The following is a 13160-nucleotide window of genomic DNA, read 5'->3' on the forward strand; positions in this document are numbered from 1 at the left end:
CTTCTGCTTTATTGACTATAACAAAGCCTCTGACTGTGTGGATCACAACAAACTGTGAAAAACTCTTCAAGAGATGGGAATACCAGACCACATGACCTGCCTCCTGAAAAAGTTGTATGCAGGTCAAGAAGTAACAGTTAGAACTGGACATGGAACAACAGACTCATTCCAAATTGGGAAAGGAGTACATCAAGGCTGTATATTGTCACCTTGCTTATTTAACTTATATGAAGAGTACATCATGAGAAATGCTGGACTGGATGAAGCAAAAGCTGGAATCAAGATTGCTGGGAGAAATATAATATCCTCAGATATGCAGATGACACCATACTTATGGCAGAAAGCAAAAAAAAAAAAAAAAAAAAAACTAAAGAGCCTCTTGATGAAAGTGAAAGAAGAGAGTGAAAACTAAGATCATGGCATCTGGTCCCATCACTTCATGGCAAATAGATCAGGAAACAGTGACAGAATTTTTTAAAATAGAAATTTATTTATTTTAATTGGAGGCTAATTACTTTACAATATTGTATTGGTTTTGCCATACATCAACATGAATCTGCCACGGGTATACACGTGTTCCCCATCCTGAACCCCCCTCCCACCTCACTCCCCGTTTTGGGGGGCTCCAAAATCACTCCAGATGGTGACTGCAGCCATAAAATTAAAAGGTGCTTGCTCCTTGGAAGAAAAGTTATGACCAACCTAGACAGCATATTAAAAATGAGAAACATTACTTTGCCAACAAAGGCCCATAGCTTTAGTCAAAGCTATGGTTTTTCCAGTAGGCATGTATGGATGTGAGAGTTGAACTATAACAAAAGCTGAGTATTGAAGAATTGATGCTTTTGAACTGTGGTGTTGTAGAAGACTCTCGAGAGTCCCTTGTGCTGCAAGGAGATCCAACCAGTCCATCTGGAAGGAAATCAGTCTGGAATATTCATTGGAAGGACTGTTGCTGAGGCTGAAACTCCAATACTTTGGCCACCTGATGCAAAGAACTGACTCATTAGAAAAGACCCTCATGCTGGGAAAGATTGCAGGCTGGAGGAGAAAGGGATGACAGAGGATAAAATAGTTGGATGCCATCACCGATGTGATGGACATGAGTTTGAGTAAACCCAGGGAAGCCTGGCGAGCTGCGGTCCATGGGGTCACAACGAGTCAGGTAAGACTAAGTGACTGAACTGAACTGAAATGTATGTTGTTTTCTTTAATAAGTAGACAGTATCTTTCTCTTCTAAATTCCTATAAACTTTTTAATAATTATAAGTATAGCACCTACAACTTTATTGAAGTTGTCTCCTGCATGATCATCCCTCTGATTAGAAGATGACTTTCTTAAGGACATGGGTGAAATATATGTGTGTGTGTGTGTGTGTGTATGTATATACACATATTTTATATATATGTGTGTTTATATAAATACATATTTTATAAATACATACATATAAACACATATGCATGCAGTGACTGGTTTGCCTTGAAATTAACCCAATGTTGAAATGGTTTTTAAATATATCAGAGAAATCCTTTTCCTTCATTCATAGTTTTCACTTGACCATCAAAATGAGTACCAGTTCAGTTCAGTTCAGTCGCTCAGTCATGTCTGACTCTTTGCGACCCTATGAATCGCAGCACGCCAGGCCTCCCTGTCCATCACCATCTCCCGGAGTTCACTCAGACTCACGTTCATTGAGTCCATGATGCCATCCAGCCATCTTATCCTCGGTTGTCCCCTTCTCCTCCTGCCCCCAATCTCTCCCAGCATCAGAGTCTTTTCCAATGAGTCAACTCTTCGCATGAGGTGGCCAAAGTACTGGAGCTTCAGCTTTAGCATCATTCCTTCCAAAGAAATCCCAGGGTTGATCTCCTTCAGAATGGACTGGTTGGATCTCCTTGCAGTCCAAGGGACTCGCAAGAGTCTTCTCCAACACCACAGTTCAAAAGCATTAATTCTTCGGCGCTCAGGCTTCTTCACAGTCCAACTCTCACATCCATATATGACCACAGGAAAAACCATAGCCTTGACTAGACGGACCTTAGTTGGTAAAGTAATGTCTCTGCTTTTGAATATACTATCTAGGTTGGTCATAACTTTTCTTCCAAGGAGTAAGCGTCTTTTAATTTCGTGGCTGCAATCACCATCTGCAGTGATTTTGGAGCCCAAAAAAATTAAGTCTGACACTGTTTCTACTGTTTCCCCATCTATTTCCCATGAAGTGATGGGACCAGATGCCATGATCTTCGTTTTCTGAATGTTGAGCTTTAAGCCAACTTTTTCACTCTTCTCTTTCACTTTCATCAAGAGGCTTTTTAGTTCCTCTTCACTTTCTGCCATAAGGGTGGTGTCATCTGCATATCTGAGGTTATTGAGATTTCTCCCAGCAATCTTGATTCCGGCTTCTGTTTCTCCCAGTCCAGCGTTTCTCATGATGTACTCTGCATATAAGTTAAATAAGGAGGGTGACAATATACAGCCTTGACGTACTCCTTTTCCTATTTGGAACCAGTCTGTTGTTCCATGTCCAGTTCTAACTGTTGCTTCCTGACCTGCATACCGATTTCTCAAGAGGCAGGTCAGGTGGTCTGGTATTCCCATCTCTTTCAGAATTTTCTACAGTTTCTTGTGATCCACACAGTGAAAGGCTTTGGCATAGTCAATAAAGCAGAAATAGATGTTTTTCTGGAACTTTCTTGCTTTTTTGATGATCCAGAGGATGTTGGCAATTTGATCTCTGGTTCCTCTGCCTTTTCTAAAACCAGCTTGAACATCAGGGAGTTCACAGTTCATGTATTGCTCAAGTCTGGCTTGGAGAATTTTGAGCATTACTTTACTAGCAAGTGAGATGAGTGCAATTGTGCGGTAGTTTGAGCATTCTTTCGCATTGCCTTTCTTTGGAATTGGAATGAAAACTGACCTTTTCCAGTCCTGTGCCAAGAGTTACAGGTTTATCACGTTAAACTTTCCATTTTGCAGACATCAGAATATCTCTGTCCTAAACATTCTATAGTCTGTAGTAGAGGTTTAAAGGTATATGGATGAATAACTAACATTTTTCCAAAGATATTGGGAATCAGAGTTTTAGTGTTGTTGTTCTTCAGTTGCCCAGTTGTGTCTGACACTTTGCGACCCAATGGTCTGCATCACACTAGGCCTCCTTGTGATCCTCTTCTCCTTCTGCCCTCTTCTTTTCCCATCATCACGGACTTTTCCAATGAGTCATCTGTTTGCATCAGATGGCCAAAATACTGGAGTTTCAGCTTCAACATCAGTCCTTCCAGTGAATATTCAGGGTTGATATCCCTTATGATTGACTGGTTTGATCTCCTTGCTTGCTGTCCAAAGAACTTTCAGGAGTCTTCTCCAGCACCAGTGTTTGAAGGCATGAATTCTTCAGTGCTCTGCTTGCTTTATAGTCCAGCTCTCGTAACTGTACATAACCACTGGGAAGACCATAGCCTTGACTTACATGGATATCTGTTGGCAGAGTAATGTCTCTGCTTTTCAACAGACTGTCTAGATTTGTCATTGCTTTCCTGCCAAGAAGCAGTTGTCTTCTGATTTCATGTCTGCATCCACAGTGGTTTTGGAGCCCAAGAGAGGAAATCTGTCACTATTTCCAGCTTTCCCCTTCTATTTGCCATGTAGTAATGGGGCCCCATGATATTAGTTTTTTTTAATATTTAGTCCTAAGCTGGCTCTTTTACTCTCCTCCTTCACCCTCATCAAGAGGCTCTTTAGTTCCTCTTTGCTTTCTGCCATTTGAGTGGCATTATCTGCATAAAGAAAGCTGAGCACCAAAGATTTGATGCTTTTGAACTGTGGTGTTGGAGAAGACTCTTGAGATTCCCTAGAATTGCAAGGAGATAAACCAGTCAGTCCTAAAGGAAATCAGTCCTGAATATTCACTGGAAGGACTGATGCTGAAGCTGAAGCTCCAATAATTTGGCCACCTGATGCACAGAACTGACTCATTAGAAAAGACCCTGATGCTGGGAAAGATTGAAGGTGGGAGGAGAAGGGGATGACAGAGGATGAGATGGTTGGATGGTATTAATGACTTGATAGACATGAGTTTGAGCAAGCTCTAGGTGTTGATGATGGGCAGGGAAGCCTGAAATATTGCAGTCCATGGGGTTTCGAAGAGTCAGACATGCCTGAGCAACTGAACTGACTGATCCACATGTCTGACATTGTTGATGTTTCTCCTTCCTATCTTGATTCCAGCTTGTAACTCATCCAGCCTGGCATTTCTCATGATGTGCTTAGTGTATAAGTTAAGCAAACAGGGTGACAGCAGACATACCTGTAATACTCCTTTCTCCAACTTGAGCCAATCAGTTGTTCCATATAGAGTTCTAGCTGTTGTTTCTTGACCTGCATATGGGTTTTCAGGAGATGGATAAGATTGTCTGGTATTAACATCTCTCTAATAGCTTTCCACTCTAAAGGAGATCAGTCCTGGGTGTTCTTTGGAATAAATGATGCTAAAGCTGAAACTCTAGTACTTTGGTCACCTCATGTGAAGAGTTTAGTCATTGGAAAAGAGTCTGATGCTGGGAGGGATTGGGGGCAGGAGGAAAAGGGGACGACAGAGGATGAGATGGCTGGATGGCATCACTGACTCAATGGACGTGAGTCTGAGTGAACTCTGGGAGTTGGTGATGGACAGGGAGGCCTAGGGTGCTGCAGTTCATGGGGTCGCAAAAAGTTGGATATGACTGAGTGACTGAACTGAACTGAATAGCTTTCCACAGTTTGTCAGGATACACACAGTCAAAGGTTTTATAGCATAGTCGATGAAACAGAGATAGATTTTTTTTTTTAATTCCCTTGCTTTTCTATAATCCAGAGAACATTGGCAAATTGATTTCTCATTCCTCTTCCTTTTTAAAATCCAGCTTGGACATCTGGAAGTTCTTGGTTCATATAATGCTGAAGCCTAGCATGCAAGATTTTAAGCATGACTTTACTAGCATGGGAGATGAGTGTAACTGATGGTTAGCACATTCTTTGGTACCACCCTTCTTGGGAATTGGGTATGAGGACTGATCTTTTCCAGTCCTTTGGCCATTGCTGGGTTTTCCAGATTTGCTGACATAATGAATGCAAAATCTTGATGGCATCATACATTAGCAATTTGAATAGTTCTGCTGGAATTTCACCACATCTGCTAACTTTATATTGGTATGCAAAACCATTAAACATTTGTGTTTCTTTAAAGAAAAAAATCCACCATCTCACTCATTATATAAAGAAGTTAATTTTTAAAGGATATAATCCTTTAAAAACTAAATTAAAAAACATTTTTTGAAAATATAAATTTATTTTTATTTAAAAATTTAATTTACTAAAATCTTGCTCTTTCGTGCATGTACTCTACATGGCAGTGGTCCATGAACTAGGAGAGGGCAGCTTCTGTGAGATGCAGGCCATCGTGTAGATGTATGAAGGGTAGTGAGGGAAATCTGGTGACTCTTCCTTATTTGTAGGGATTTCTGTACACAGCACACAGCAGAAACTCCTCTGTGACCAGTTCAAGTGTCTGAGTTCCTTAACCTTGCATCTTTGGCCTAGTAGGACTACCATTACAGACAAAGGAAAAAGCGCAAAAAGTCATGCTCTAAAATAGTTGAAAAAGGGAAGTCACTCAGTCTTGTCTGACTCTTTACAACCCCATGAACTGTAATCTGCCAGGCTCCTCTGTCCATGGGATTTTCCAGGCAAGAATACTGGAGTGGGTTGCCATTTCCTTCTCCAGAGGATCTTCCTGACCCAGGGATCAAACCTGGGTCTGTTGCTTTGCAGGCATGCCCTTTACCATCTGAACCACCAGGAAAGGTCATATGTCCTGTTTTAACAGGAAGATGTGAATCAACATACCTTATATAAAGGGCAAGGATCAGAAATACTAGAAGATTGTAACACGTACAGGAATCCCAGACCCTTTAGCATTATAAAGTAGTTCTATACCCACCATGGATGATTTATTGATTCTTTCTTGTTGACTAACTGATTGCATACATGCCAAAATGAATAGATTGGAAGCAGAAGTAAATTTAGATGTTAAAAAAAAAAAAAACCCGTTATGGATAATACATTTTTCTTCTAATAGGAGCCAATAAACCTAAGTATTCCTTCAATATAATGTACCCTGTGCCTCAAATATTCCCATGTAAATGGAAATATAATTTCCAGTATTTTTTTTCTTTGGATGGATCCCCAATTCATAAAAAGGTAACAGGGTATATCCAAGTTCTGGCAAACAAAGATTCTGATAGTCATAAAATACCTTAATGTAATATTAAAGCAATATAGCCAGGTTAGAAGGCCTAATTGTTTAAATTCCTTCTCCCTTTTTCTAGTCCCTATTCCAATAATAAATATTTTCCAACATCCTCATTCAATTTATTTCCTTCTCATACCTCCAATTCTCTTTTTTTTTTAGTTTTTTTAAAAAAATTTATTTTTACTTTATTTTGCTTTACAATACTGTATTGGTTTTGCCATACATTGACATGAATCTGCCATGCATGTACATGAGTTCCAATCCTGAACCCCCCTCCCACCTCCCACCCCATATCATCTCTCTAGATTATCCCCATGCACCAGCCCCAAGCATCCTGTATCCTGTATCATAGACTGGCGATTTGTTTCTTACATGATAGTATACATGTTTCAATGCCATTCTCCCAAATCATCCCATTTTCTCCCTCTCCCACAGAGTCCAAGAGTCCGTTTTATACATCTGTGTCTTTTGCTGTCTCCCATACAGGGTTATCATCATCTTTCTAAATTCCATATATATGTGTTAGTATACTGTATTGGTGTTTTTCTTTCTGGCTTACTTCACTCTGTATAATAGGCTCCAGTTTCATCCACCTCATTAGAACTGAATTCTCTAATGGCACTACTGACTACTAATGATTTGTGATTCACCATATTTTTATTAATTGTGGAATTTCCTTTCTGCCCCACAGTACACATAATCTATTTTTAGAAAATAATACCAGTCTATTTTCTAGCTTTTGCTATGTTTAGCTTCTTAAGGAGTGAAACCAAATTCCTTTCCAAAGTGATGCTTACTGCCTACACAAATGATGAGCATTTCAGAGGTTTAATGCCAAAGCCTTTGACTGTGTGGATCACAATAAACTGTGGAAAATTCTGAAAGAGATGGGAATACAAGACCACCTAACCTGCCTCTTGAGAAATCGGTATGCAGGCCAGGAAGCAACAGTTAGAACTGGACATGGAACAACAGACTGGTTCCAAATAGGAAAAGGAGTACGTCAAGGCTGTATATTGTCACCCTGCTTATTTAACTTCTATGCAGAGTACATCATGAGAAATGCTGGGCTGGAAGAAGCACAAGCTGGAATCAAGATTGCCAGGTGAAATCTCAATAACCTCAGATATGCAGATGACACCACCCTTATGGCAGAAAGTGAAGAGGAGCTAAAAAACCTCTTGATGAAAGTGAAAGAGGAGAGCAAAAAAGTTGGCTTCAAGCTCAACATTCAGGAAACAAAGATCATGGCATCTGGTCCCATCACTTCATGGGAAATAGATGGGGAAACAGTGGAAACAGTGTCAGACTTAATTTTTTTGGGCTCCAAAATCACTGCAGATGGTGCTTGCAGCCATGAAATTAAAAGACGCTTACTCCTTGGAAGAAAAGTTATGACCAACCTAGATAGTATATTCAAAAGCAGAGACATTACTTTACCAACTAAGGTCCATCTAATCAAAGCTATGGTTTCTTCTGTGGTCATGCATGGATGTGAGAGTTGGACTGTGAAGAAGGCTGAGCACCGAAGAATTGATGCTTTTGAACTGTGGTGTTGGAGAAGACTCTTGAGGGTCCCTTGGACTGCAAGGAGATCCAACCAGTCCATTCTGAAGGAGATCAACCCTGGGATTTCTTTGGAAGGAATGATGCTAAAGCTGAAGCTCCAGTACTTTGGCCACCTCATGCGAAGAGTTGACTCATTGGAAAAGACTTTGATGCTGGGAGAGATTGGGGGCAGGAGGAGAAGGGGACGACCAAAGATGAGATGGCTGGATGGCATCACGGACTCGATGGACGTGAGTCTGAGTGAACTCCGGGAGATAGTGATGGACAGGGAGGCCTGGTGTGCTGCGATTCATGGGGTCACAAATAGTCGGACATGACTGAGTGACTGAACTGAACTGAACTGAGTGGTAAAGAGTCTTCTTGCCAATGCAGGAGACCCGAGAGACATGGGTTCAGTCCCTGGGTTGGGAAGATCCCCTGGAGGAGGAAATGGCAACCCACTTCAGGATCCTTGCTGGGAAATCTCATGGACAGAGGGGCCTAGCAGGCTACAGTCCATAGGGTTGCAAAGAGTTGGATACAACTGAGTGTACACACACACACACACACACACACACTCACACACACAATATATTTAAGAACCATGTATCCAGTAAAATGAAACAGCAAGGATCCCAGTACATGAACAAATTCCAGCTCTTGTTTGCCTTGCTCTGCTTTATTCCCTGCAGCTTGCTTTATTCCCTGTTGCTAACATCTTACTATATTTTTCTATGTTTCCTCTCTACACAGTATATCACTTTTACTTGATGTAACTCTTTTGGCATTTACCTCTGACTCACCTTAAATACCAGGCTGCATTTGCCCTCATCACAGTGTACTTCCAGAGCTTGATACTTATCTTTTCTTCTCCCCCTAAATCTAGTTCTAGCCCTTAAGACCCTATGTTAGGGCTATTTCATTATACAAAAGAAAAGTGGACTTAAAGTTGAATGAAGTTGAACAAAGCCAAACCTACTTACTGAATAAACTTAAGCAGTGCTGCATTTCCAAGCAAATCATTTCTTAAATAATGGTGAAACTTTCTTAACTTGAAATGACTGAAGTCATTTCTTCTCTTTGAGTCTATTATTCAAAGTCCTCCATCAAATAGCTCTGTGTAGTACGGCTTGGGTTTTTCCTATGCTTTTCCCAGAATATAGTTATTTACATAATCCTCAAATGCTTGATTCTTACATTTGTATGTCATTGTCTTCTGTACAATAAACATTTGTAACTATTTCAAAACATCCTTCAGCTCAAGCTCTTTCAATAAGCAATCGAGCATACCCTTATGATATCAGCCATGTGGCCTCACCTATTTCAGAGTGCACATACAGGAGTTTGATTTGTATAGAATTTATATTTTTATAAATAATTTATATTGTTATAAGGGGAAGTTTCAAGTGTAAGGCTTATCTCCCCAACTGGACTCTAAGTACTAGAAAGAAATCACATATCTTGTCTATATATCTTTGAATTGCTTGAAAACCTAACATATTACTGATAGAAACATAATAAACATCAACAGTCTTGACTTTGTAAGGAATTGTTATTGTTGTTTAATTGCTAAGTCATGTCCGACTCTTTTGCAATCCTATAGATTGTAGCCTGCCAGTCTCCTCTGTCCCTGAGATTTCCCAAGCAAGAATACTGCAGTGGGTTGCCATTTCCTTCTCCAGGGGATCTTTCTGACCCAGGAATGGAAACTGCAAGTCCTACATTGCAGGTGGATTCTTTACTGCTGAACCAATTGGCCTCCTTTTTCATACTTTAATTTTATTTTAAGAACACATTTCTTATTGGTGTATTAAACAAAACTTCTCTGTAGCTAAAGGAGTAAGAACACACTAAAAACTGTTTTACCACCACAAAAAGAAAAATAAAACCTCTCTACATTATGAGAGTATGAATTCAAATGACAAAGAAATGAGATGTGGAATGAAAATACAATATCACCAGAGAGAGATCAAAGCTTTATTTGTTCTTTTGAAAACATGGAGATGTGGATATTCAAAGTTACTGTCTGAATTGTTGGTCAACATGAGAGAGATTTATTCTTTTCTTTCACATAGAGTGATACTTGACATGGGAGCATATATTTTAAACACCATTTTCAAATGGGCAAAGAATATATGTGTTCACTAATGTGTGTACAGCATAAATGCTTAATTATAACACTAGTTATTGGAAAGCTTTATTTAATAAGAAAAGGAGCAAAGATCAAACCACAAGTTTCTTTTTTGTATCTGTGAGTCTGTTTCTGTTTTGTATATAAATTAATTTGTATTATTTTTTATATTCCACATATAAGTTATATCATATAATATTTGTCTTTGACTTATTTCACTAAATATAGTATTCTCTAGGGCCATCCATTTTGCTGCTAACAGCAATATCTCATTCTTTTTTATGTCTGAGTAATATTCTGTTTTATATGTATACCGCATCTTGATCCAGTTACCTATTGATAAAAATATGGAGTGCTTCACAAATTTGCATGTCATCTTTGCACAGGGGCCAGGCTAACCTTTTCTGTCTATAGTTTTCCAACTTTAATATATGTCCTTTCAAAGCAGGCACTAATTAGTGTTTGTTTTTAAATTTTTAGACGGTGTCAATGCTATTTGTGTCAATGCTGCTTTATTTCCTACGAAATAGGAAAAATATAGGTTATTGCTAGATATAACTAGAGATACTACTTGCACTGTAGAAATGGCAGAACTGCTGTTCTCTTCCAACTTTCTTATACTGAGCTTTACATCTAACTCCACCCCAAAAGTGGCAACAAAGCAATGAGAAATAAGCATCTGCTCATTTCAATCATGCACAAGCTCATTTACATGCTAGGACATCTGTGTAATGTATCAAGTATAGGGTCTTGCTGCTGGGCTTTGAGAAAAGCAATGCCATTATTGGAGTTAAGCTTCATTTCATTCATTTTAAGAAAGTTTACTTGATTTTATTCTTATAAAGCTAATTAGTCTTTGTTCTGAGCATTGGAGTAAAATGTAAAGTAACAAGAGATTATCCAGGTCTCCCAAAAGCTTTCACTATCAATATAGTATTAGATGTTTATTCCAGATTTTCTTTCTAAGCAGATTTTTCTTAGTTTTGATCATATATGTGTAATGATTTATTCAATTAATATTGCAACTTGTTTATAAAATCAGTTTTATCTCCTTGATTCTTCATCTTACATAAATTTCATCATAAACAATATTATCATACATAATTTTCACTGTATTTGAGTTACTGTTGTTAAATCTGAGTGATTTAATTCTTTCATCATAGGCTAACTCTTCCCTATTTGTTTCTTTTATTCAACTGAGTTTTGTCTAATGTACCCAGTTGTATAAAATTTCAAAATATAATATGATGCAGTATTTATATAAAATTCAGCAGCAGTATTATTATAAGAAATTATGTTTCTTATTTCTTCAGCATCTCTTTAATATTTATTAAATGTACAAAGATGATGACAATGCATTTATGTAATTTTGACCTATTATAACATGCCAGTGAAATTGCTTTTTAAGATATTTCATGACATTTATAGCTAATTTTACTCAAATTTAGATATTGATTTTGCTAAAGAACATTGTATTTTACTTTATACGTGCTCCTGTCTCTCTCTTAAGTGAGATTGCTCGTATGTTCTTCCTTGACTGATGTATATCTTAGTTCCCATAACAGATTAGAACTAACTAAAGTTTTAGTAAATTAATTAATTAATGCATTTTTGTAACTTTTATTATGTTTGTTTGAATGTATCTACAAAGCCTCTAAAACATATGAAAAATATGTTTGGCTTAAAAAGTAGACAATATTTGTTGGCAAGGCAGTTTTCAAATGATAAGCTAAATGTTGAAGTTTTTTCTTGGATACTTTTTAATTTTGCTAGTGTAGTTTTCAGCTACTTGTCAGCTAAAACCTTCAACTAAGATAATATTTTATTTATTCAGATTGTTTGACTCAAGTGTACACTTCAGAAATCTTCCATAGAAATGTTCCTATTTTTAACACCACCCTTCAAGAAAAATGGTTCTGTTTAGAGATCTTCCCCTACTTTATTGGTTCTTCACATATTTATTTGTTGCAACACTTTCTTAAAAATACTCAAATCATTTTTTGCTTTGTTTTAGTCACATTCATTTATTTCTATCACATACATTAGTATAATAAGGCTTACATAGGAGATGGTTATAAAAACTTATCCTCTTCATCAGTTTCCTGTGGATCCATTTCCCATAGAGAAGAAGCAAATTAGAAAAATTAATTCCAGGCTATATGCCAGCTTTCAGATTGAAATCAATTAATGCACACAAAGAAACAGCTGATGGTCTGGACTAGATTGTTTGATTTTGTTGTTGATAATGTCATTCATTTTGTTTTGTTTTCTGGAAGAAAACTAAATGCTAAGTAATGACTAGTCCTTCAAGAACTTCAAATTTCCAAAGATACCAGCATATTGCCTGCTTTTTTATTGCTACAGTTCTATTCTCCCTGAACCCGCAGGCATGTAAATGACATGAAAAATAATGAGAAGGAAGATTAGGTGTCAGAGAAGGAAGATCTTTGATTTGCACATGGGAAAACAGATGGGCGAAGATGAAATTAAGTGGTTAGAAAATTGAACCTGTTACCAAATATTATAAGGAGTTATAAATTTTAAGTCACATGAAATATACTATAGGTATAGCACACATAATAGACGTACCATCTAGCTAGCAAGGACGACCTTAATTTTATCAAGTCATATCTCAAAGAGGAAAACTATAAGAGTGGAAATCACAACTAAAATAGTCCATGGCACTATTCCAATACCATAAAAACATGCATCTGACTAAACAAGCCATTGCACATTTCCTCTTAAATTATTTGCCTTAATCCCAAACAAGCCCCACGTCCAGTTGGACTGATGGTACCCATTCCAAACTTCCTGGTTTGGTGACTCCTTGGCTCTTTGTCATATTTTCTTTCTTCCCTCTCGAGAGATCTAATGTAAGTTGTCATCATCTAATTTTTTCTGCTGGCATTTCTTATAGTCATAAAGGTACACCTTTGATAATCCTTTTCTGTAAGTACACATAAATTCTTTGTAACACCTCTGTACCCTTTCTGTTCTCCCTTTTCTGGCAGGTGATCTTAGGAAACCATTCCCACTATAAATTATTATAAAATACCTGGATTATGATTGAAAGATAAGACTACTTTTCATGCAAATCATGTTACTAAATACTCATTACATTTTCTTCCAGACTTCTCTTCCTACCACACCCTGTTTCTTGATTAATGACACCAAGAGATGCCCAATTAATT

The 13160-nt window shown here is 37.8% G+C and overlaps 1 protein-coding gene and 1 non-coding gene across 2 annotated transcripts in view; one reads left to right on the forward strand and one right to left on the reverse strand.

Annotated features, from left to right (window-relative positions):
- Positions 1–13160, forward strand: part of ZNF804B (zinc finger protein 804B) — a 580773-nt gene that overhangs the window by 240984 nt on the left and 326629 nt on the right. The window lies entirely within an intron of this gene.
- On the reverse strand, positions 10311–10419 carry LOC138080523 (U6 spliceosomal RNA). Its single transcript, XR_011144982.1, has one exon. It is a non-coding gene; the product is annotated as a U6 spliceosomal RNA (small nuclear RNA).

This window comes from Capricornis sumatraensis, chromosome 5, assembly GCF_032405125.1.
Source record: "Capricornis sumatraensis isolate serow.1 chromosome 5, serow.2, whole genome shotgun sequence".
In the NCBI taxonomy this organism is placed as follows: Eukaryota; Metazoa; Chordata; class Mammalia; order Artiodactyla; family Bovidae; genus Capricornis; species Capricornis sumatraensis.